General features: G+C 43.5%; 1 protein-coding gene and 1 long non-coding RNA gene across 2 annotated transcripts in view; one reads left to right on the top strand and one right to left on the bottom strand.

Annotated features, from left to right (window-relative positions):
* The window catches only part of LOC112456196, a 174776-nt gene that overhangs the window by 6136 nt on the left and 143583 nt on the right, over positions 1 to 25057 (top strand). The gene's annotated exons all lie outside the window — the stretch shown is intronic.
* On the bottom strand, positions 7 to 1232 carry LOC112456202. Its single transcript, XR_003040926.1, has 3 exons — positions 1089 to 1232; positions 294 to 454; positions 7 to 115 (listed from the first exon to the last, which is right to left on the bottom strand). It is a non-coding gene; the product is annotated as an uncharacterized LOC112456202 (long non-coding RNA).

Genomic DNA, 25057 nt, shown 5'->3' with positions numbered 1-25057 from the left:
TGGGCCATTCTCGTCCCACCAAATGTTTTTCATACCAGAATGATATTCAACTGCCTTAGAATCTATCGTCGACATTGGTCTGGTTTTATTGACACATACGATATTTCCTGATAATCTACAATAAATAATCTATCTTCATTCAGTTGAACAAATATTTTTATATAATGTATTATATAAAGATAAGGTTTTACTACTTTCTGATTTAAAGGTAGAAAACTTTAATTAGATTGAGGTGGAATAACACGATTAGATATAATTATTCTATATATAAAGTATAAATAGCTATATCACACCTATTTCCGAGAATGCTCCTCCATGGTCCGTTGAAATATTTGACAACGTTTAAAGTTATCATGTTTCTATTTAAACGCAATTTAAACTGTATTCACAGTTTAAATGACAAACTCGATTAATGATTCTCCGACAAGCAATAAAAATACACAATGATATATATCTGAAATTTATTATTTTTATAATTTACTGTAATCGAGACAATTTAATCCATGATATGATAGAAATGATAAATACGTAATTATAAATTAATGTATGATCCATCATGATTAAAATTTACGTGGATAAAATATAATGTGGATGTGCAAAAGTCTGCTTTACTACATGTTTGATACAATTTATCAGCGTAAATATCTACTGTAGAAAACAAATGTATATTTTGAAAACCTTTAAAATTTGAAAGTAGTCTACACATAGACGTGTACGCGCGCAAAACAAAGCGATTCGCAATTCTGGTATATGATATTTTAAAAAAGCATGAATTTAGAAAAAAACATTTTGATAAACTTCGATAATCTTGCAGTATCGGCATCTTGTACACCATTGATGTTGACAGGTAGAAAAAATAGAAATAAATATGAATTATTCTTTACGATATATATTAGATAAAAGATAACATAGGTATGAGAAACAAAGATTATCATACTCATATTTATTTTTATATTATAAAATTTATAAAATATGGTATATCGACAAAAATTTTTATTTTTAATTTTTATACAAAGTAATACCAAATGAGTGTATTTTTATCAAAATTTAAGATGGAGTACACATACTTGTTAAATGGTCCAACTTACATTCGGTGAATTAGTACAATCGTATAAGACTCACTTCGACTGTTGAGGCTGAACCTTCTTGAAATAGCACTTATGAATGCAACGATGCATATTTGAACATGAACTTACAAGCAATGCTCAAAGCGTCGCATGCGTTAAAGTGCATTCGGGGAGCGTGCTATTATCGCTATTTGCTTATTCTCTCCTTATTTTACACCTAATGAGCGATAAAGATATAGATTGATGCAAAAGCGCTAGTCATCCGATATTATCAAGGCAGCATGTGCGACACAGTTTGCATTGCATCTAGTTTTGTAGCTATAGTTATCGGAAAAAAGAAAAGAATTATAAAATTATAAATTCATTCGTTATCTTGATGGATTTTATGATATGACTGTTGTAGCTAACAATAAAAGGGAACATGAGATACTTCCTGTTACGTACAACTGTTGTAACAGATATGGAGATAGCAAACAACACAATTCCATTATACACTGCTCGTAAACAGTCTAAATGAATGTGCGGAAGATAGTGTTCAGAAGAAGATTTATCATCGTATAACTCGACAACGCCAACGAAAATGTTCGTTGATGCGCCGAACTACTATTTAATACAGTTTTTTAATTAATATAGCTTTTTTTTTATTAAGACACGCATCGCAATATGCAGAAATCTTTCCTGTCCCTATCGCGATACTTGCACAAAGCGTAGAATGTTATAATATTCTTTATAAATAGGGTTATTTTTTTCCGGCCGACGTCGCGTTCCAAATACGGATATGCAAAAGACGGGAGAAAACGCGCTCTACCGATCGTTACCGACGGGAACCGAGAGAGATAAACTCGCCGTCCTACGATCTCTCATTTATCCGTTAAAAAATCGCGAAAGAGCGGATGCAACGTAGAAGCAGTATCGCATTTTACGGGCGCGTAATGCAACCGATGGTCCTTCCTCAGCGTCGAGCTCAGCGTACATCCGAGTCGTCGGGAAGTTATTACAACATCGTAATACACCAGTAATTTCCACTTCTCTTTCTCTAACTCGCGTCCCGACAGTCATAGAGTCTTTGGCAGTTTTATGTCAGTTTATTCAATTTTCTGGTATGCTTTTTCATGGGGGAAAAAAAAACGATTAACACTGCTTTGCCAATTCCATTACGTCCTCACGACACAATTTCATTTCTCATTAATTATCAGCTATGCTAACAAATGTGGTGGTATATCATCTCGATATTTAGCGTAGGTTTTACGCATCATTTATCATATCTATCTAACAAATGACTTTTGTCATAGTCTTTTATAATCTATCCATTTATATTTATATTGATTACATCTGTTCTTTATTTTTATCTGATACAAGATTACGTAATATAATATTCTTGTCTTTATACGCGATTGACGTTATATAATCTCGCGATAGTTTAATAGAAATATTAACGAGCGGATGTCACGATCCTTTGCATCTGTATTTATTTCCACGTGAGAAAGCTCCGTCCGGTCAAACGGTGTTTTAAAAACGAGCTTACAGCTGACTATATATTGCAGCTTCGTGCTAGAGCCGACTGTATGTCTAATAAGTAATGACGTAGGGATGTAAGGAAGCCTTGATAATTCTTCGAGCATGTAGCCAGACAATTAAGGTGTAACGTTTTGAAGTTCTGGTCGTAAACAACGCGGGCAAAGTAGCGGAACCTTCGTGGCTCGGTTCCGCCCGTCAATTGTTACCAATTGTTGCCAATCAGAGTAATACGTGTCATTATGCCGAGAGAAGGCTGGCAACGGTGCGCAGCGCCCCTGCCTGCGTACCATCCTGATTACACCGCGGGTAATATTAATTTGCCGCTAATTGGATAGTATCTGACGGACGCGCGCGTAGGTCGAAATCAGTGTTTTACAGGATGCGCCTTTGCGTCCTGTAAAAAGGACTAATCTCTCCTTTCGCCATAGGCAAACAATCCGACAGCGTGATCTTGTTTCATAAATCGTGATTTTTTCGGGAAATTTCATTTCGATATCATATTCTGATAATATCTGTACTAATTGACTCGGCGTAAATATAGTTGCAACAGTAAATTTATACAACAGTAAGACTTACGCGTTATGCAGATGCTGTTACATTTAGTTGAGCAGCAAAAAGAGAAAGAAACTTTCAACTTATATTAATCAACAAAAATTGATCATGACAAATCATTGCTATATCGATGATCGATCAATGATACATAACGTGTAACTAAACACGTTCTATCGTATATTAATTTGACGGCTTCATTATTTCATTCGTTAACGTCGATGTGTATGTTTTGCGTCGTGTGTTAATGGTTTTATTTATTGATGGCTGTTCTCGCGTGACTGGCATTTATGCATTTAAAATAAAACGCAGAAATCGATGGCTGCATTCCGTAATAATTATCTCGTTGTAAAGCGTGCGCGTGTGTAAAAAAATAATTGCTCACATATAGCGATCTGCATAAAGATTTAATGTTTATAACTTTCCCATCATGGCGACGCTCGTCTCCCTCGATAGAGTTATAACCGTTCTACTGCAGCGGACACATTGACGACCGTTGATTAAGCGGCGTATGGCGTAGTTGCACTTTGCAATTCAGGAATCCGATGGGCTAGACCATGGGCGTAATACTCCGCCTTTCGCCGCGCCGCCAGTGTCGGCGGCTACTTTGTCCGTGTAACAGTTAGTTGGCATTTACATCGCGATGTAGGAGTAGATTTATTATGTGGCGGTACCAGTAGTGCCTGGAGATTGTCGCAGGATAATCGATAATTGCCGCTTTACGTCATTAAGATTAATTGCGGCAATGTACCAACTTTATCGGATGTTCATCATCGTTTATCATGAATCGCAGTTGGACATCTCTATTACTTGATTATTCATTATGATATTGTCTTCCCTCTACAATTTTCTTGACACCTACGCATTGAGATCTCCCGAAAATGATAAAACGTAATATATTTAATTTTTTGCGCCTGTCGTTATCTTCCGAGTGGTAAGCTTCGTTAATGATCTCGAAAGCTTTCCGACGTACGGTTAACTTATATGTAAGAAAATAAGAGAGCGGACTTTTGATGTAAATCACGGAGAGAACGCTTGTAGTTTCTCGTGCAAGGATCTCGCGTATTTTGAATGTGGCGGAGAGAGGGTGAGAGAGAGAGAGAGAGCTGTCTCGTCGGGGTGCCCACTTACTGTACCCAATTACCTACGGTTCTGGTAACTCGATGCGATTAGCATACGCGTTGTACGGACACCGTTGCGCCGGCTGCGAGATGCGAGGGGGACCCGAGGATGTCGCGGTGCATCGCACTCCTTGGCCGCGCAAAGAACATGCAAGGGGAGCAAGAAGAAGCGGGAGAGGAAGAGGAGAAATAAGAGGAAGAAAACCAATGCGTTCGTGCATCGCGTGGCTGAAAGTGAACCAACCGGGTGGCCACGCCTCCTTAGACAGCCGCCAGCCAACAATTAAGATTTGATCGGCAAAAATGGTCGAGGTAAAATGGCGCTGGCCACTGAATACGTAATGGCCCACGAGAGAACGAGACGATCTCGATCTGCCGCGCCGACGAAAAACCGGTGCATCGCGCGCCTTCATTCGAAATACAACTCGAACCGGTAGCTTCCGATTAAGGAGTAAGTGGACGGTACACGGGTAGCCCTTATAATTTTATACGGGCTATGGTAACAGACGAAGACATTGTCATTCAGTGTAATTTTGCCGAAGGGAGTCTCCGTTCATCGAATCCATTTTTTATTTACATACAGGCATCATTTCGTAGAACTGATTTTAGTCGGCCTGTTGTTAATTCAACCGGTCGATACTTTGTACTTTGTACACACCGTGATTAGCATGGCTATTAATTGCCAAATTTTCCCGACCACAACACTAAAATGATTCAAACTCTGTGAATTATCACAAATTTATTCGGTCGTATGAATTTTTATTTATATAACCTTCTACTTGCACATGTGTATGCAATATTCATGAGATAATATCAGTTACTTTTATAGAACTGATAGTGTATCACGAATATTGCAGCATACACATATGCTTATTATAAGCATATTGATATATGTCGAAGTTTAAAATAAAATAAAAAAAATTCGTACGACCGAATAAATTTGTGATAATTTGCAGTTTAAATCATTTTAGTTGCGGTCGGGAAAATTCGGTATTAATGGTTATGCAGATTATAGTATGTACAAAAATATCGGGTAAATTAATATCAAACTAACTGACATCAGTTCTACGAAGTGATAATTTAGATAACGTTTGGCGCCGATTAACTCGCTCGACAATGAACGCCTGCAAATGGGCAACCGAGCGTGCATCGCTGTAGCGAGTCAGTTCATCGAAATCTGGTCATCATCGTATGGTATAAAGACCCGACATATTCAAAGTAATCACGCGCGCGATTCGAGATCTGTCGCATTTACAGAAAGAAAACACAAACGCGTCCATTATTCCGCGAGCTCATAAATCATCTTCATAGCAAACTATAATACGCGCTGCCAATCGAGATCGAGCCGCGCGATCGCACGTATATCGCGCACGTCGGCCGCGCGCGCATATTCGTTCTATCGAATGCTCATCGTATCGATTCCCGTTGTTTGTTACATTCCGTCTTTGTTCTCGTTCCTTCCCGCGAGCCCCGCGGAGATTCTCTTCCAGCGCCGGTATTCTTCCTGTTCCTTTTTCTCCCTCTTCCACCGACTCGAAGGAAGACTATCCGAGACTGGATTAAAATTGCAGGAGCGATTTCACGAACTCACGATATCGGCGAAAACGCCACCGAGGCTCTAATCATGGCGGATACACGGCGCGCGGTAGCCGCTACCACGTTTTACCCCTTAACTCAAGACTCTCATTACACTAATGTCCCACCAATCATCGGCCCTCAGTCGGCGGCACTCTTCCTCCCTCCCTCGCGCACCCCTTCCCGCGTTTCTCAATCACTTCAATCAGAATCATGCAAACCGACGAGGAAATCAAATTCCTCGAGCCCGCCGAGGCGATACCGCGAAGATTTCTGTGAAACGATCGTCGTACTCTGTATCCATCCGTAATAGTCGTAAATTTGCGCGTGATTCGGATTTTTCAGAACCTCCCCCATTTCATTCAACCGCTTTCTCCGGTCGCGGTCGGATTGTATAGCGCAGAATTTATTACGCGCGCGATTATTTCATTTATATGAACATTATAGTGGAACGAGAGACCGTTCCTTTACTCCGAACGTCCGGTACGACGCGAGTCTTTCTTGCGAGGCATGGAAGACCGCAACGGGCCCATCGAAGTCTTTAACAGGGTACTTCGCGAAATAGCCGAAGAAACGCTCTTTAGCATACCGGGAGGGCCAACCGTTAAGGCGGTCGTTAAGTTTATGGGGGAGCGCGAGATGCGAGAGGTTGGCAATTAGATGCCTTCTGTGAACACTGTGATCTTCGCCACGCGAAAGAAAACGACCGCGACCGCGCGCGCAAGGCTCCCCTCGGACGCGAAACACGAAGCGCGTTTATATATACGATCGGGAAAGGAAATTGAAATACGCAAATGGGCTCTCCGTCCGCGTGATTCACGTCCACCGGATTCGAACGATTTCACCCCATCGCCGTCGTCTCGTCCCGACAGCCGAACGTCGAAGACACGATTAAAATCGGCGTGCCGTGCAAGAGGGAGAAAAAAAAAGGAATACGAAGCAGGAGAGTCGATCGTGCACCCATGCAGTTCGTTGAAACGCAGCGTTGGTTGGAGCGAAGTGTTGCTATGCGCGCGGCATCGCAGCGGGATTATAATTTACATGGCTGCGCCCGACAATTTGCATAAATCGGCTGTAATGTTACGAAAGATCGTCGGTGCCATTAAAAGAATGTTTGCTCGCGGTGACTACGTACGTGTCACCGCGTGATATAAGGCCGGTTTTGCCAACATCGATTAAAGTTTAACCGCCGCAGTTTCTTCACCGGCACCTCGTCTCTCTTTAGGTATGTCGCGTCGCTTGCTACAACTGAGAGGAAATATTTAGTTTACGGCGGCAGAGATGAACGTCGACGGGACTGGCCCCCGTAATCTTGAAAGTACCGGAGATTGTTGTTGTGAATAGCGAGAAAAATCGATGGACGCGCCGCGATAATCGCGATCGTGCAATTTCGCACGATCCCGCGACGCGACCAAGTACCGAAGGCCGATTCCGTCGGCAATTACGGGAAAAGTTTCAAGGTAACTCCGATCGGATCAAAGTAGCGTGGATGAAAACGCCAACGTTCTCCAAATTACGAATAGCAATGTAATCGAGCGGCATTAATGTACATGATCCGTGTTCACGGACATAACCCACCATTTTGTCACATTGCAACACCCTCGATATAAATCCCGGGAGGGGGTTCCGCGCGCGCTTCCCTCTTACTTATCCGCGCGGTGAAAATGGCGCCGAGAGGGAGACGGGACGGGACCAAAGGGGCAACGCGCGGCAAAAGCTATGCTTCGCAGGCCCGGGAGAGCAACCAACCACTTATCATTAGCCGCATCTTCCGCCGGGCAGTCAGGGTAATTGTTTCCTCCGGTTTATAGTTTTATTCCGACTCACCGGCGCGATGATATCTCTGCTCGTTTTATATTCCTCGAGGCTATATCGGCCGCATCATGGCCGCGCGTCTGCCTTTCTCCTTCTTTCCTCGGCACGCTCGCCTAGCTCTTTTTGTCCCCTTCAGCATCCGTCTGCTTCCTCTCCTCCCCGGAGCCTCTTCTCCGTCCGAGATCTACGATGATCGAGGAAGCGACCGGGTGGCGTGCCAAGATACGCATCTTGCGTAATTCGAATCGATCGAACGGTTCGCAGTTCGCACGCGAGGCGAAGCTAGATCCGCCGAATTACGGCAACGATATAGGGAGATTCCGCTTCCGACGAGCTTGCTTATGCGAGATTGAGCGATATATCAACCGGCAAAATGGACCTTGGCTCTTTCGCGCAGACCTGACAACGGCTTGTTCCAGAAACGCCATTCGGAAGGGAGGAGGGCTGCCTAGGCTAGGGAGGGCTCACCGGCTGAGGATTCACCGGCGAACCGGCGCGCCCATCCTCGAGCCGAGGGGAAGCTCCGGGGGTTGGCGAGCGGTACCACCGACGGTGGCATTAAACCACGTCTAGCCGCGCGATATGGAAATATTCGAGCCGCTTGTAATAACACGGCATCGAGTGGCCCGGTCTCGTAAACGACGACGAAGACCCCCCTCGCAAAGTATTTTCGTGGAAGCCGCGCCACGCTCGTTCTGCCTTGGAAATTAAGAGTCTCGCGTACGAGGGCGGCGCTCGAAACGGGGCCTATCGTTTAAGTCGGATCTCCATGCGAGATTACTGCCCCCGGGGGTGGCCGCTGCGGCGGCAACCGCGGCGATGATGGAGGCGGCAGTGTCGACGATGGTGTGTGCCGGTATTGCTAGTAGCGTCGGCGGTGGTGGTTGTTCGCTGGAAAAGGCGGACTCTGGGGAATCCCCACCCATGCATAATCTAAGTGGCTTTTATATACATGTGTACGGCCTGCGGTCGCGATAAGCCCCGTGGATATTCGCCGAATAGCGATATGGCGCGAAATTTCGGCGTTCCGTCAAGTTACACCGACGTCGACGATTCACGCTGGATAGATTCCGCTCTCTTAGTCCGAATTAATATATAACAATTGAAATTATATTAAAATCTGAAAGGAAACTTGATATCACTCGCAACTCAACAATTTTCTAAAAGCTCACAAAGATATAGCCGCCCTACATTCGCGACGTTTTCAGATTTTTCGTCTGCACAAGATCGATCAGAGATTGATACGTCCTTATTGTATTCCGAACATATAAGAGGGAACGAATCTCACACAGAACATAGTTACAGGGGTATTATAGGAAGAATTCGACAACGCGTGCCAGTCGACATGAATTTTCTGGGGGGTGTGTCGTGTGGGCGTGAGGGTGTCGCAGCTGCCTCTCTGTGCACTGTGCACGCGCCCTATGCACCGCTCGTCGAATACGCATGCTCCGTCGCGAATACGCGTGTCGTACGTGTGTTTACGCGCGCGAAATACAATAGAAAATGAGACACACCCGGCCGCTGTGTAGTCTAACTTACGCGCTTACCGCACTTACCGTACAAGATCTTCATCTTTCTCTTATACGAGAAAATGTGACGAGACTCCAGCACCATCCCTTTAGATATAGGATCGCCTATTAACGTGTCGGGAAGGGAGGAGTTCTTTAGGACGCGAGAGCAAAAGTCTCGAGTGACAGGAAGACGGTGAAGTAAGAGAAAGCGCGTTTCGCTTTCCGCCGACTTCCGGGTCCTTCCTTGGTATTTTGTCTCGGCTCAGAAAGTGGCTATTCGTTCTTTGATAAACGCAATTCTAAATAAACATGCGATTTATTTTAATAAATGTTATGGAAAGTTATTCCATAAAATTATTATGGAAAATATTATGGAAAGTTATATCAGTCTTGCGTCAGAAATAAAAAAAAAAGTAACACCATGATATCGATGATCTTTTAAATATCGATCGCCGGCGTTTCTAACAACCTTTTCATTTTCGATCGTTACGCGTTTTTATTTTTCTTCTGATAGGCAAGTTGCCCACGCGCATATACGTCGTGCCCGAAAGCGACCGGATCTGAAGCGGTAATAATTTTGCCTCCTACCAGCACACAAATTCTAATACGCAGGCGGGCACGGTAATGACTACAATCATCCGGGACCGTACAATGCTATCTGATCGGATCACAAAATGGGCACGTCGTTGTTTTCAAAACAGGTATGATTGTAGAGCTTTGCGGCGCTCGGCAGATGCTACGCCCGAAAATGCCCTATATATAATGATAGAAATTCGTTACCGTGTAAATTCCGATGATTTCGACGCAACGATTTGGGGTGCGACTTCCTTGTCAAATAGAGATTGCGTGAAATTTCTAAAGAATCTGTTAAGAATTAACGCAGAACATTTTCATCTCCGGAACGCCCGGATCTTAGGTATTTCGTCGATTAAAAATGTGTCCGTAGCGTTAGCGTGAAAATTTCCATAGTCAAGCTTATTCGCTTTCGGGATAATCTAGTCGGATACTCTGTTGTGTCGTTTCTGCCATTGAGCGGATCGACTGACGATCGACGGAATCGTGAATCTCGTGTTACAGCCCGATTTCAATAAAAGACCGAGGAAATGCGCTACAATAACGAAAGGACGGAGGCGTCGAACGCGGAAGTGTCGAGTATTCGGGAAAGGACGATGGTCGAACCGCGTATAGTTCCTCAATAGAAATCGTTACTTTGAAAAGATCACTCGCTTCTTGTCGTGGTCGTGGCGATCTGCGATCTAGAATCCGGTGGAGCAGCGGCTTTGAAGCGTACCGCCGCGTTGCGAATGTGTTCCTTCATCGTTTCGTTTAGCCGCCTTTAGCGGCCATAATGGTGACTTGGGAATATCAGATCCCGTTCGTCATTGTTACCCTCGATGCATCATGTGCCATGCATGATGCAGTGAAACTTCGACTCTACTTGTATCCGTCGATCGATCACTCTTCTGTTATGCAATGTTTTTAAAAGAACTGTTTAATATGTTTTTAATACATTTATTTCTTATTCCCCACAAACAACTAATGTAACATGTAACCTATTTTTTATTTATATGATTATCCATATATAGATCCATGTATAGAAATGATTGCACGTTTCAAGAACGCCCAGAAATTAATGCAATTAAGAATATATTTTTAAAATATGTAGTTTCAAGAATAATATATTTTTTTCATGTCGCACGCATGAGCCTTGATACTATCGCATCTGCATTTGAAATAATGAAGAATTTCATTGCAATTTTCTTTACCGAGTGTTCATGTGAGGTAACCTTCGCCAGCATTTTTCGTTTGAATTGTTCGAACTGCAAATCTGCAATTCATAGCTTCCTTGAGCTCGATCATAATTACATAATTAATCCGTACACGACGAGAGAGGAAGAATACGTAATGTATGCGTCGATCGCAGCTCGTTGTTGTCGTACAGCGAATTGCAAACCTGTATTCATATGATGGCATATCCGAGATGTTCCTGCACATTTATCAATTCTTCTTTTCTAATGCCGCATCCGTGGAAGAAAAATTTTTTCAAATTAAATTTGACACAAATTTCGATAAGAAAGTCATCTTTTTAGATTTTTTAGCTATTCGAAATTGTTTAGCTGTTATACTTTCACTTTTGTTTTGTTCACATATTAAGATCTTCTTTTCACGAGTATTTACGAGTGTATTAAATGTGATTTGTCATGATGCGCTTGTTTGTTGTATGCCGAATTTAAAAATTAACGAAGTAAATTAAAACTTATTTAAATTTGGATATACAGAACAGATATAAATAACAAGTTTCCCGTACACATTCGTATACCTTTGTTCGTGGAAATCGCGATACAATCATCTCTCGCGTACTTATGGTGCGGAGAAGAATCGTTTTCTTACCACGTCAGGTAAAATGTGCGTAAATCTCGCGACTGACGAAAGCTTTATCATGAGGTATAATCATTAAAATTAGCGGTAAGTCTGTCTCTCTTTCGCCGAGATAATTACAGGTAGCAATGTCGCGATTGCAAGCAAACTGTTGTAAATTTTCAACGCTATGCGTCGTGCGGCTAGGGAGTATAGGGAGGTAAGAGTTCAATTATCGTTTCTTTTGCGTATAAGAATCTCATATAAGAATGCAGATAATCGCCTTCGTTAGCGGGATTAAGGATTACCGGTATCGCGTCGTATCCTAAGGCAGTAGCTTCACCTTCGCCATCCTCGTCGTTACCACCGCGTTTTTCCCTCCGTTATCTTTATTAATGAAAATTATACATTTTTGTAACCACTCGTTGCGAACTTGCAATGAACACGTATCGTTCCTCAAACGAATCCCTCTGACACATCCTCCCCTCGGAAATCTCTTACTTCGCAGATTATACAGACGACGGTTTGATTAAGAGGCGTTATCTTTTAATAATAATTTATCTTCGCGATTTTTCGCGTCGTACACTATTCTATTCAATATGTTTCTATTCAGTGCGCAAAATTTTCTTGACTGGATTTATATTCTCGTTTGTGTTACCAACGCAATTATATGGTGAAATAGTTAATCTCCGATAATTTATTTGGTATTATTTTTCTAATTGTTAATATTACAAATATATTAATTGAGTATAGCAATTAATCAAGAATCTCAATTTATTAGCAATGAAAAATTTAATACTTCTTTCGGTTTAATAGTATTTTTCTGCTTGTTTCGAAAGTAATAGGAATGCTTTTCATCAGGAATTATATTTGATCGTTTCCTCGCCGGTAACAAGGGTTCGCGATATTCGACTCATAATGACGAGACTACTCGTAAATTATGAGCGTAAGAGAGATTCGCAGGGAGAGCGGGAAGAAAAGAGAGAGAAGACAGTCGGAAGGGGTGGAAGCGAGAGAGGTTCTGGGTGTCGATGAAAAGGAAGCTGGGACCGTTGCTGCGAAACAGCAATCGCATGGTACGCAACCCTGTCCGGGGGGTTCGGGAGGGAACGAGGCGGGGAGTATTATACGCTGAAAACGCAGTTTGTCTTATCATCCGCCATCTAGCAATGGCGGAGGAGCATTGCTTTACGACTAATGGACTTGCACCGGTAAATCACCGGATACAATGCGCGCCGGTCCGCTCACGATTTACGAGGGGTCCAGTTGCGCGCGGCCGAGTTCCACCACGGTATAAAAGATCGGGACGAAGTTAAAAGCGAAGTGCCGCGACGCTGGAAGACGGAACGGGGGCAGGAAAGATCCCGAAGACGGTCTCGTCGTGCCGCATCGCGCCGCACGATATCGATCCGTAGGATCTCCCTCTCCTTCGCCCCTTCTCTCTCTATCTCTCTTTCCTCACGATCATAAATACCAACATCGTAAATCACGCGAAACTTAAACGGCATTCGGCAAGGTATTTTCTTAACACCTCGTCAAAAAGGACGCCTCCGCCGACAATGAGTATCTCGTCCATTGACAAATTTACGAGGCGGCGCATGGTGACATTGTGACCGTGTAATTTGGGCTTTCCTGATGTAACGGCGGCCCGGTCAACATGACATCCCTTTAACGACACTAAAGCCAAAAAGATAATAATCTAAAACGCCTCCTATATAGGTAGATACGTGTATATCTTTCCGATATCGTTACAAGTTAAGTCGAGGTAGAGCGATGTAAGGGATGATACAAATCGGAGAATCGTAGTACGCGAATGACATTAAAGCGACACAATATTGCGAAAATGCTCAATTTTCAATTACTGTTTACTGAACGTCCATCGACTTACACTTACACGTATCAGCGTTACCGTTGTGATTATACTTGGATCCAGATAAACGATAGGTTTCTTCTCGACTCAGGCGCGATCACATCTTAAAAAGCACTTTCGATGTTTTAGAGCGAAAAGCACTTAGGAGGCGCCTCGGGTATGGCGTAATGGTAATAATAATGTTATCGAGCTTTTATCTGAGTTTAGCAAGGTGCGGTTACAGAGCCGCGTAAACAAGGATCTGGGGGCGTGAGTAAATCTATATAAAGAATTGAAAGGTTTTGCCTCAAGGGGCACATGCGATTAGATTCGGTAGGACAATGTCCATGATATTTATTTTATAATCTGTCGACGCGAGCACACACATTAAGATTTGTTTCGAGAAATCTTCATAAGATAAATTTTTGAATCAAAAACTTGAAATCAAAATTAATTTTTGAATTATAATCCTTGTTACTTAGCCTGAAAAACGAGAGTAACGGCGCTCTATTACGAACTTGAACAAAAATCGAAAGTGGGACATTCACGATTCAAAACGAGCAAAAATTCTCTTTTCATCTCGATGACACTTTCAAAGGAACTTGGCGCGCGGCTGCCAAAGAGGTGGCTAATTAAATTATTTCGTGCTTCGATTCAACCGTCAAAGAATCCGTCGGTTACCGCTTCGACCAGTCACCGTTCGATTCGAGGGGCTATTGTATCCGTCAATAGTTTAGTACATCTCATCAATTAAAGAGAGCTCAAGAGGCCGAGACGAATTGCCTTCTTTTGAATCGAACAGTTAAGTAATATGATGTATCTGTTATAATTCCTTTTCCTTTTTTGCACGGTTATGTCATACATATTTCTCTTGACAACGCGATTTTCGGGTCTTCAAAGGTATCTGAAAAAGTTTAATCATTTCACGTATTCCGCGTTGCATGAGACTTAAGCAATGCAAATGAGCTTTCAGTGTATCGAAATAAATAACAACGTCACAGAAACACATTCAAATTAGTTATACCTGGTTAATTGCGTGAAAAGTAGTACCTGTTGGTATTGTACCAAGTGACTTTTAAGTCAGACCATAGTGGCTTCTGCCCATTAAGCGGATAAGATCTTCGACCGGTTGATCGGACCTTTACTCTCCCGACCCCAATTTGTATCTTTCCACCATCATCGGTGCTGCCTTTACGGAGCCGGCCTTTGTCGGAATGCGAAAAGTGACGCTTGGCACTGCGATAAGATCGCGGCAATGTGCAAACCCTCGGGAAAAGTTGCTGAAAAGAAGGAAATAATGATAGATGTCGTTTTTAACAAAAAAGGAAAGCTTCAATACGACTGAGAAATCATTTTTTCTAATTACGTGACGTAACAGACGCATGGAGATCTATAGGATCTCGCGTACTTAACGTGAATGTGATTAATATTCCCGATGGTGAAATACATTTGTCATTCTACCGAGAAATTTTTCGGATATCGTTGGCCGAATTTTGAAACTGAGCCTCGCAGCGTGATGCAGGTTCACCGAGAAGAATCGGGTAATGAGTTAGAGCAGACTTGGCGCCAGCGGCTGCGTCACGGCCTTATTTAGTTGAGACCGTTTTTTGTCATTTCCCCCTTGGTAGGACCACAAGAGTTGCCGAAAAATGCCGGCTTACCGCGTCGTATAAAATAATCGGTGGATTATTGTAACAAATCCCGACGTTTTTTCTCAATCTTCAATCAATCTCTTGCTTTTTACAACTTTTTGCATTATAAGATGCATTAAGTGCACACGCTTCTTGCCGTGCCGACACAGATCAAGGCCGATGTTCCGCAACTCGGTAAAGAAACGCGACGAATATAGCTTGAGTAATTATGTAAAAGCTTTAAAGAAACTTCTAAACGTGACGCGTAACGAGAATAACGCGCGAAACGTTGCCGGACAGTGGCGTTCGATTTACGCTCGATCAAATTCAATTAAAACGCGTAACGACCCTATTCGAAGGTCATCATGGGACGGATATTGACGGGTCCAAGGGTTCGACGTGTCCCGTCGCACTTTGAATTACTATTGGATTATACAGCCAAATTCAAGGTTTTGGCTTCGGGCTGCGCGGCGCGGAGAAGAAGACGAGGGTCTGACTGCCGCTTTATTGTGTCGGCTTCTCTCCTTTCGCTTCTCTCGATAAAGGATAGCATTAGTAATGGGTTTTAATTACTTTATAATGAGGCCGTGATTTGGCTTCCTCGACTGGCGCCAAGGTTGGGTGTACTTTAGAAAAAAAGACGCTGCCGTGGCTCTCGCGGTTTGCTGGCAGGTTGATGGCTTTATACTCCGTTTTATAGCGAACAAAGGGCGCGCATATTCTGATCTTTTCAATGTGCGATAATGAAACCGCGGGCTATTATCATCAGCATTTTTATAAAAGCAGTAAGCTACTCTCTATTAATTTCGAAACTGACGGAATCCGCACAGCGGTAGATTATTCAACCTAACGGAGAACGAGTGCAAAAAAAAGTATAGAAGGATGGAGGAACGATTAAAATGGAGAACAATATATGTTCATAATTATGCACGATTATTTAACGACGGTATACTTGCACGAAATTATCTCACAAAGGAAAATACATGTAATTGCGAGAAGAGATGCTGATCGATGATTAATCTCGCGTAGGGGATGTAGACCGATGTTTATTGGCAACGGTGACACGTGTTCGCCCGAGCCCGCAGCCTATTAACGATTCTGAGCAGCTCATTTAGATACCTGCGTTTTCAGCGTCGAGAGCATCCGAGAGAGGGATGGGAGAGGAGAACGAGAGGAGCGACTAATGCGTCTGTGGCTACCTGAAAAAGCGTCCGCGCGGCTGAGCATCAAAGGATTCTTTGGCGCCGGCTGCATCCTTCCGAGACATCGCGTTGATGTCTCGCAAGCGCGCCGCGTTGCCAAGGGACTTTACATAAGATCGCTCCTCGATGTTTTACACGGCAGAATCGTGTTTGACGAGAGACGTAAGAAATTGTGAGGGTGACCGGCACGTGGCTTTCGATGACGATTGTATTCTACATTTACACGATCGACAAACTTTTCTATCTTGTGTGTGCAGTTTCAAATCTTTTATCAGAATAAATAAATATAACAATTTAGATTATCGGTACCTAACACGAAGTATATAAATATTATCGCTATTTCTCGCACCCGGTTGCAGCACGTATCATTATTAACTCGTTCAAGTCTTGCCACTCGCAGATACTTATTTCAGGAACTCAGAGTCATTGATTAAAGAATAACACAGATCTATTTATCTGTTCATATTAAAAGTAGAGTTTGCCTCGAGCGATGAATATTTGAATCAACGCTTGGAATACGAATTGCGAATATTCTCTTATCGCTGCACGTTCTTGGAACACGTCGGTGATCATCGTTCTTTCCTCCTGTTAATGACAGTTACCGCAGGAACGTCGCGAAAACCGCGGCGGCGAATCCCGGACGTGCCTGACCCTGAAGCGAGACGCGCGCAATTCTACTTACCGTCTGTTTAATTCGATCAATTTGCGTTGCGGGTCGCGATAAATCCCGCTAGCAAATCGAATGCAAATTGCAAATAAATTGCAGCCCTACTCTCGTCATTTGCGCGGCATGCAACTTCTATGAAACAATTTCCCTCTGGCTCCGCGCGCGTCTGGCGCTCTTGTCCTCCTACCTCCACCCTCTCTCGCAGGATCTCCCTCTCCGGGGTCCCTCTCTCGTCGCTTTACGTCCCTTCGTTCCCGGTCTCCTGTATCAATCAGCTAATTACTCTGCCCTTCGGGTCAATTATATCATTATTTAATTAATTGCGTGTACGTAATTCCCGCGGCCCCGACTCGCCCTCGATTTCTTGCCGCGTACGCACTAATTACAACCCCTCGGGTTGATCGCCATTGCTCTATGTGCAATCGTATATACGAGTTCTATAAACGCGAGCACGACATGACCGCGGGCGGCATTTGCATCTTCTTACGTTATTACCGGACGAATGCGATCGACGTCGCGTGTGCGCGAGCTACTTTCGTAGTCTCATCGCCGTACTGCGGATTACATGATCGCACAGCTATCACCGAGAGGTATTTACGTCCTGTTTGCGTGGAACAAGATACGGAGGCGGTTTCTTCCATGACATCGCTGACGATACATAATTCCGCGAATTGAAAACGGCATTCGGTATCTCGCGAAATTTTGTTATTATTTTTCTTATGTAAAAAGAAAATAATGGAAAATGAAAATTATTGTTATATTCAAGTATGTCTCAATAATCATTACAGCAGGATAAATAATGTCCGTAACGTCAAGTAATTCGCTCATGTTTTCCCTGTCTTTCTTTTTTGTGCAAATTATTTTACGGAAGAAATAATTTTTTTGACAGTATGTGTTTGTACAAAAGAGCTCGGTAACGCGGGTAATATTTCAAATAGGTACATGTCATTTCGACGACCCCGCGTTAATCGATGTCCAAGTTAGCTCGCGAATGAAGCTACACTTGTGGGACTTGTGGGTTGCGCCGGCAACGAATGCGCTGTACAATTACCCGCCATTTTCAAGTATATATGCAGTACATGCACATATACTTTCGCGACACGAGCGAACGGTTTAGTGAGTGTACACCTGAGCGTCGCCATGTTTCGACTTAATATCGATCGTAGATGCTCGGTAACGGCAGGTAGCGATGCTACGAATGCATTATGCACGCTCGTACGGAAAGACGGACTGCCTGGAACGACTCGTTTACTCGAGCGCGATGCGTGTCAGTTGTATAGGGTATTCGCAAATTGGTCGTACGAAGGGTGATTTCTCGATGAAAAAGTAAAACTGAGCAATTCAGCTTTGTCATTTAACCATATGAAATTTAATGATTAATCACTTTTGCGTGCCGTCTGCATCGCGATCATATAAAAAGAACCGTCACGGTTTCATGCGGAGTATATTATTAATTATCCGTCTTGTGTATCGAGTGGATTAAAAATGATGGTACAAGCCGAGCGGTTTATTTTTGAGAGAAATGAGAAATGAATTTTGGAAAATTGATTTCGTATAAATGTATTCATCTCGGGAGTAATATGTTTCTACGAAAAATTATTTTACATTTTATAATCAGTTATAAATTTATTCTGCATTTTCGGCTAATGCACAATTTTCGAAAGTTAGTGGAAAGTTAGTGGAAAGTTAACTTTTGTTCGAAAGCGTAGATATTTAAAGCGATATATTTTATATTACATTTTTCTAAATAATACATCGAGGAGTACATTTATTTCTATTCAGAATGTATTAGTCATGTTCGTTTACTTAATAGCGTATCAAACTACTTAAGTATATATAATTAATTAGATATGCTTTGATTTCATAATAATTAATCATTTTCCTCCAAGTCAATTTATTATTTCAAGAATAAGTTTTTTTTAATTTAATAATAATATTTTTGTTGATATTCTTTCTTATTAAATCAAGTTTAATTTAATTAACAAGCATAGAATAAATCACATTTTTTAAAATACTTATACCTGAATTGCGCTTTAAAAGTATTTTATGTATCCTTAATATTAATATTTCTGCTAATACATCAGTTACTAAAAAAATGATTGCAAATACATTGGAGTCAATATAAACTAAAATATAATTTATTGTATTAAGCGTGAACTTTCCAATTCTATTTTTGTACGCTTCTTCTGTAACTGGAAGAAAATCGGTAATGAAATACGCGCAGTCTAACACACTCGCCGCATAATGCGCCATTATTTAAGGACAAGCGTTCCCAACTCGTATCAGGTAAACATCCCTCCGCTTATACGTAAGCGTATCATTACCGTCGTAAAATTAAGCGACAGCTCATGGTTGTATCAGTTTTCCCATCAATCAGTCCCTACGAATTGTAGACTATTGCACCTGTCAACGACACGAAAAGCCGCTAATACGGCATTCGTTGAGCACTAAAATTACGCGCGGCGACTTGTAATCGGTCGTTCGTTCAGGGGTTAAGACCCTTCTCGGCCTTGCTCCCTGAATTTGCAAAGTTTTCATTCGCGCAACTTTTTCATGTAGTTATATTATTTTCTTGGAGCACCACTTGCTCTTCCGATTTCTCTCCGCGAAACTTTCGCGCGATCGGCTACCACGATCACGATCATCAACCGCAGATGGTAGACACGACGGGCGATAAAGGCCCCACGTCGCTCTCTGTCGGTACGTGGAAATCGCTTCCAAGTTAAAAAAAAAAAGAGGAGGGCAGATGAAAGAAGAGGAAACGTATTCCTCCGGGATGTCCGCGGGCTTTATGTCCCGTCGTAAACCGACTATGCTTTCGCCGTTTCGAGGGGGCGGTGGCTGCTGCCACCTTCGGCTATAAAAGGCGATCGACCCTATATCCTCCCGCGGCTAATGAGCCGTGTGTGTTTATGCGATCTGCGATTCGGCTACTGGGTTCCCGAGGTCCGTACAGCCCTGGTCGTTAATCAGAATTTATAAATGCCGCGTGATGCGGCGGCCCGGACAAGTCTGTCGGCAATAGCTGCACTTGTCTTTATTTCGCGTCAAAATACAACAAAGGCTGTTTTGATGAGAAAGTTTGCATTGTTCATTTCAATATTGAAGAAAGAACAATGAAAAGTGTAATGAGTGTAACGACCTGATATATTAGAAATAGATTGCTCGAAGGTTTAGCAAAAATCATTAGTTGGAACTTGTTCGTCAAGCTCTGGCAACATAATTATATTGTAATATTTAGTTTAGGGCCCATTTTTAGATACAGAAGGAGCAAAGATTTAGAATAATCGAATAATCGAGATTGGTGGCATAAGGAGATGTGAATGGTATATTTGTATAGAGCCGCTGGCAGGGAACTCATCCGGAATTGAAGCTCCAGAACCACCCAGCGACGCCCTGGACCACCTAGGGGTCGACGGGGGCGTTGGCTCGGCCCGTCCTTGATACGCCTCTGCGTGTGCTGCCGTTGAAACCTCTTCGGGGGCCAGTAGCCGCCGCACACGCGCTATTCCGCCGTTGCTCTCAAGAGCACACGCGTATACCAGCCGGGCTTGGAATTATCGCGGCAGGGGCGTGGACCGGTCTCCCTCGTCGACCCCCGAAATCCGACGACGCAACCCGCCGTCGACTCCACGGACAAAAAACTAAGGGTGACGAACGTGTACACGGTCGTGAAGCGCGAGCGAAAATAAACTGATGCGCGTCGGTTCACAGCGGCTAATGTGATTCTTTCTGAAACTAACGAGTATTCATTAACCTTTGATATTTTCGACGGCGGGAGACATTTGCGGGCTCTAAGCGTTAGTTACGTTCGCGCCTAAGCGATCACGTAACGAACCTCGAAATTTAATTGCTTGTAAGCTCCGGTTAATTAGGTATTTAAATGTGCGCGAGTAATGAGAGTAGGGTACAAGGTGTGAAAAAGTGAGACGAGAATCCAACGTTTAGAAGTCTGAAATTTTCCTTTAAATAATATCGATCATAAGTGATCAGTCGACTGTCTTGGTCGGAAACCGAGAAATATGTATCTCCTTTTTTAGAAATCTCCCGTGCTGGTCTAATTCGTTTTCCGTGGTTTTGTCGGATCTTTTAGAAAGTTGATCTGGCCAATATAGAGGCGGCAAGAAAAAAAGTTATAATAACGACTGCGTGGGCGGAGTTCTCTGTCCAGCAGGAATATATCTAGAACGAGCACAAAGGATTTTCCTTTGTTCTACCGACACTTTCGGGACCCAAGTCTTGATTCATTTGGGAAGCGGAGCGTGCATGGGCCTGGCAAGATTACTGTTTGCTCAACTCATTAGGAAAGCTGATATGTTATTAAATTCGTAACAGGTTTCGAGTTAGTTTGATGTTTCTTCGTAAGACGAGTCCAAGTCAGTAGCGCTCTTTACTGTCCTTCGCCGAATCGTGAATGTGTAAATATAATCAGAGAAGATTTTCAGCTATAGAGAATATATCGAAAGAAATCAAATTTATCAGTATCAATGTTAAATAGTATTTGTTTTACGTCAGAAAAATTGAACGACAATTCCATTGTCTATTTGTTTTATTTTTGTCTTGTAAGAAATTTAGAGTAAAATATAAGGAACCCACGAAAACATTCTGCGAAAGACATTCTGTGAAAGTCCGGTGCCGGTATACGTCGTGGCGATGCGGGATCGAACGCGTACAAAGCGCGGAGTTGAAACGGTCACCCGACGTACGTTGCGTCCTCGTAATCGGATCCGCGCACCCCTGCATCTTCAAAAGGTAAAAGCGTCCGGGCGTCGAATTCAGCTGTTTCCGGTGGGCGTTAACGTGAAAACGGGTTCGCGATTCCTTTCGGTGCCGAAATCATGCAATGAGAAACTTCCCGCTATACCTGGCGATAAAGCGCGGAGCTGTGCTAAGTACAAAGGGTGGCGGAGGGTGCGCAGAGAGCGTACGTGAAAGACGCTCGAGTAAAATCCGTCCCGATGGGTGCGGAAGCGACGATGTTCGCGGCCGGCAAAGGGTGCTGGCGCGTGTGCCCTCGCCTTTAGATCTTGCGCCTTCAGGGGCGTATCCAACAAACTCCCGTCGTGGAGCACCGCGGGGTTTCCGGGGTGCCCCTCCGACGAATTATCGTCCCGGGAGGTATGTTCTCTCTCTCGCCCCTCCGATGACGGACGCCGCGATGATTACGGGTGTCTCGGATTTCCTCGCACTATACGGGATGTCGCGGCCTTATTGTCTCCCTATTTGGGCCCTCCGAATGATGTTGCGCCGCCGTTCACGGGAAGTTTTCATCTAATCAAGAATCTAATATTCCGTCCATGCATTTTACTCGTACGTATGTGTGTCTAATGGGTCGGACACAGTATACAGCATCTGTTCACACGATCGTTTATAGAATTGTTAGACATCGTTATTTTTATTTGTGTGTAGAAGTTGACAAAAGCAGTCTTTATAATTTTTTATAGTTGTAGGAAAGTTTCACATTTTTCGCAACAAAATAATTTATTCCTTTTCTTTTAAAGAAAAATGCAGTTGTAAAAGGATACAATTTCATCAATATTTAAACGAAATAGTTAATTTTTTCGGTATCTTTCTCAACTGATTGTTATTCCGTAATCAATGAAATGAAAAGCATTTCTAATTCACAATGGAGAGTCGCGCGAACGATCTCGCAACCTCACGTATAACACATTCAATCCCCGACGAGGAAGACATTTCACGTTCAGCGTTAATTGCGGCGTCAAGAATGATTTTACAGCCGTGGTGAATATCCACGCGCCAAAACTGCAATTGCCCGCAGTTTGGGCCGCGATTAATCTTGAGATTAAAGTGAGAGACTTTGTCGGCTGTAATTGATGTCGAGGGAGCGAGAGCGAGAGGCAGAGCGAAGATAGCAGGAAGGACAAATAAGAATGGTAATTATTGTAATCTCCACGCGGTGGGAGGACAGCTGGGAGGTCCTGCTGCTCTCCTCGCTTCAGCCGTATCTAATATCGGAGGCTACCGCGAAATTATCTTCTCAGGAGGTCCATTTCTTTAATTTGTATTATTATTTAAGACGTCTGTAATTGAGATTACGTTTTCAACGTCACGCCTCGTATCTGTTAAACAGACATCAGCGGGGAGATGCCACTTCTTAGCGCTGCTTCAAAGAAAACGCGATTAATAAGATTGTTCGAATTGGAAATTTATGCATTTCCAACTAGCGAATAATTTGCATAGAACGCTGTAAGTAATTAATCACGTACGTTGACGTTTATATATTCTGCGAATTTTAAACCAATTTTAAACCCCCTAAACTGTCATTTACATACAATTACTCCGATCTTTGAGCAATAATCGAGATTGCTGAAAATACATTTTGCAAGTCTACCGGATGGATAATGTAACTTTCGTGCATCACGATCAAACGATGTTGCATATTAGAAATGGCAAGAGAGATATAATCGGTGTAACGTTGGAATTCGCGATCCAATCGTTTGTCGCGTTGGCCGTTAACGCGGACGTATCGCGGCGTACCGAAGAGGTGCGCGCGTCTCAGGTGAGCTATCAGGTTGTTCAGGTATCGTCCTGCCCCGTGAATACCATTGGTCGAGGGCAGACCACGCCTGCTCACCTGCAGCTAGCACATTCCGTGGTGGGGTTGGAACTTACCTGTCGCTGACGTCACCGAAGTCACGCTAAGTCCGCAGGTAAATGCCTTCCTGTATTAGCCGCCTTCGCGGCATTTTCGCTCGTTTATCGCGTATCCTTTCGGATTGGCGTCGGAGTAGCGCTATAATCCTCGGAGTTACGAATGTACTATGACATGTACGCAGTTTTTTTTATAATACTTTTATTGTGTAAAAAGATACAATTACAAATGCGATGATATCGAACACATATTGATAAATGCGATAGCTAATTAGTAAAATAATATAATTTAAAAAATTATTATAGAATGACAGAAAAATATATATAATTATATCATGAAACGTTAGTCAGAAATAATTTTAATTGAGACGAATGTTGAATTGACACAATCGAATCATCATCGTACTAGAAAACGTTAGAGTTAGATCGGAAGGTAAACGGATCAGTTGTTACTTGTTATCCGGCTTGCATTTGCTGTTCGGGCATTTTTCGGACCTGGCAAGGGCGCTCGCTCTCTCGAGTCGTAATTGTCGGAGCGAAAAAAAGAGCGATGGTCGCAGCCTCGGCGGGGTTTCATGGCGCGCAGACGAGCTCGCGGGGCCCCCGGACGCGTATGAAAATTCATGAGCGCCTGAAGTCAAAGGCAGTTGATATCCATATTCAGAAAATGGCGTCGTTAACATTAAACGGGCACCATTATGCGTGGCTACCAATACGCGCGCGCGCGCGCGCGCGCTCACGTACGGGGCTGGTTGCCGTGCGTGTGTGGCTCCCGCACGCTATACGGGAACTCCCAGGAGAAGCCGCGCGGTGCGCGTGCAGTGCGCGTTACACGCTTGCATTCGAGGTGCGCACGTTTCCCGACGACGGACGGCATTGCTCCTTGGCATGCGACGACAGACGATCGTCTCGCTCGCTATCATTTTCGAGCCGTTCCATTTGGAAAGGGTGTGACTCGGGGGTTTAACTCGCGAAGGAGAGAGAGACCGGCCGCCGCGTACTCGGAGATCGCCGGACGATACGACGTCATTAGGGTACTTATCCTTTCTCACGGTGCGTGTACCAGCAGCGAACGATAATTATTTAGCGCCGCTACGCTGAATAGGGTCTACCCGCCTCCGTCCACTCGTAATATCGACCGACTGAATCCACAGCCATGGATCTCGGTTCGGTTTATAATTTTGCTCCACATATGTTAATTCGCAATATCCGACGTTGCAATCACCGCCGCGATTTTCTTTATGGGCGATAAGTATACTTTTCACGGATCGGTATACATTGCGTTACCGTATGATGTAACGCACTCGGCGGAGGCACGACGCGTCCGGACATTTAATCTCTTCCGAGAGATTCGAATATTTCCAGCCGGTTTCGATTCCCGCTCGCTCTCTCCTTCGGGAAAGCGAGCGGAACGCAAAGTGTTCGACATCAGAGAGCTCCGAGCCGAGCTAATATTGACGCACGTAGGATAGAGATAACGGCAATATTGGATGTCCCCTGGTTGTGAGAGCCGAGGAAGCGGGATGATCGGCGGCCCCTCCGGATTTGCCTTCGTAGTCGCAGCTCCATTGTGGCATGTTCG

Source organism: Temnothorax curvispinosus, unplaced genomic scaffold, assembly GCF_003070985.1.
Source record: "Temnothorax curvispinosus isolate PA1 unplaced genomic scaffold, ASM307098v1 QBEX01006657.1, whole genome shotgun sequence".
In the NCBI taxonomy this organism is placed as follows: domain Eukaryota; kingdom Metazoa; phylum Arthropoda; class Insecta; order Hymenoptera; family Formicidae; genus Temnothorax; species Temnothorax curvispinosus.
Note: the sequence above shows the minus strand (reverse complement) of the source record. Positions and strands in the feature narration are given on the sequence as shown.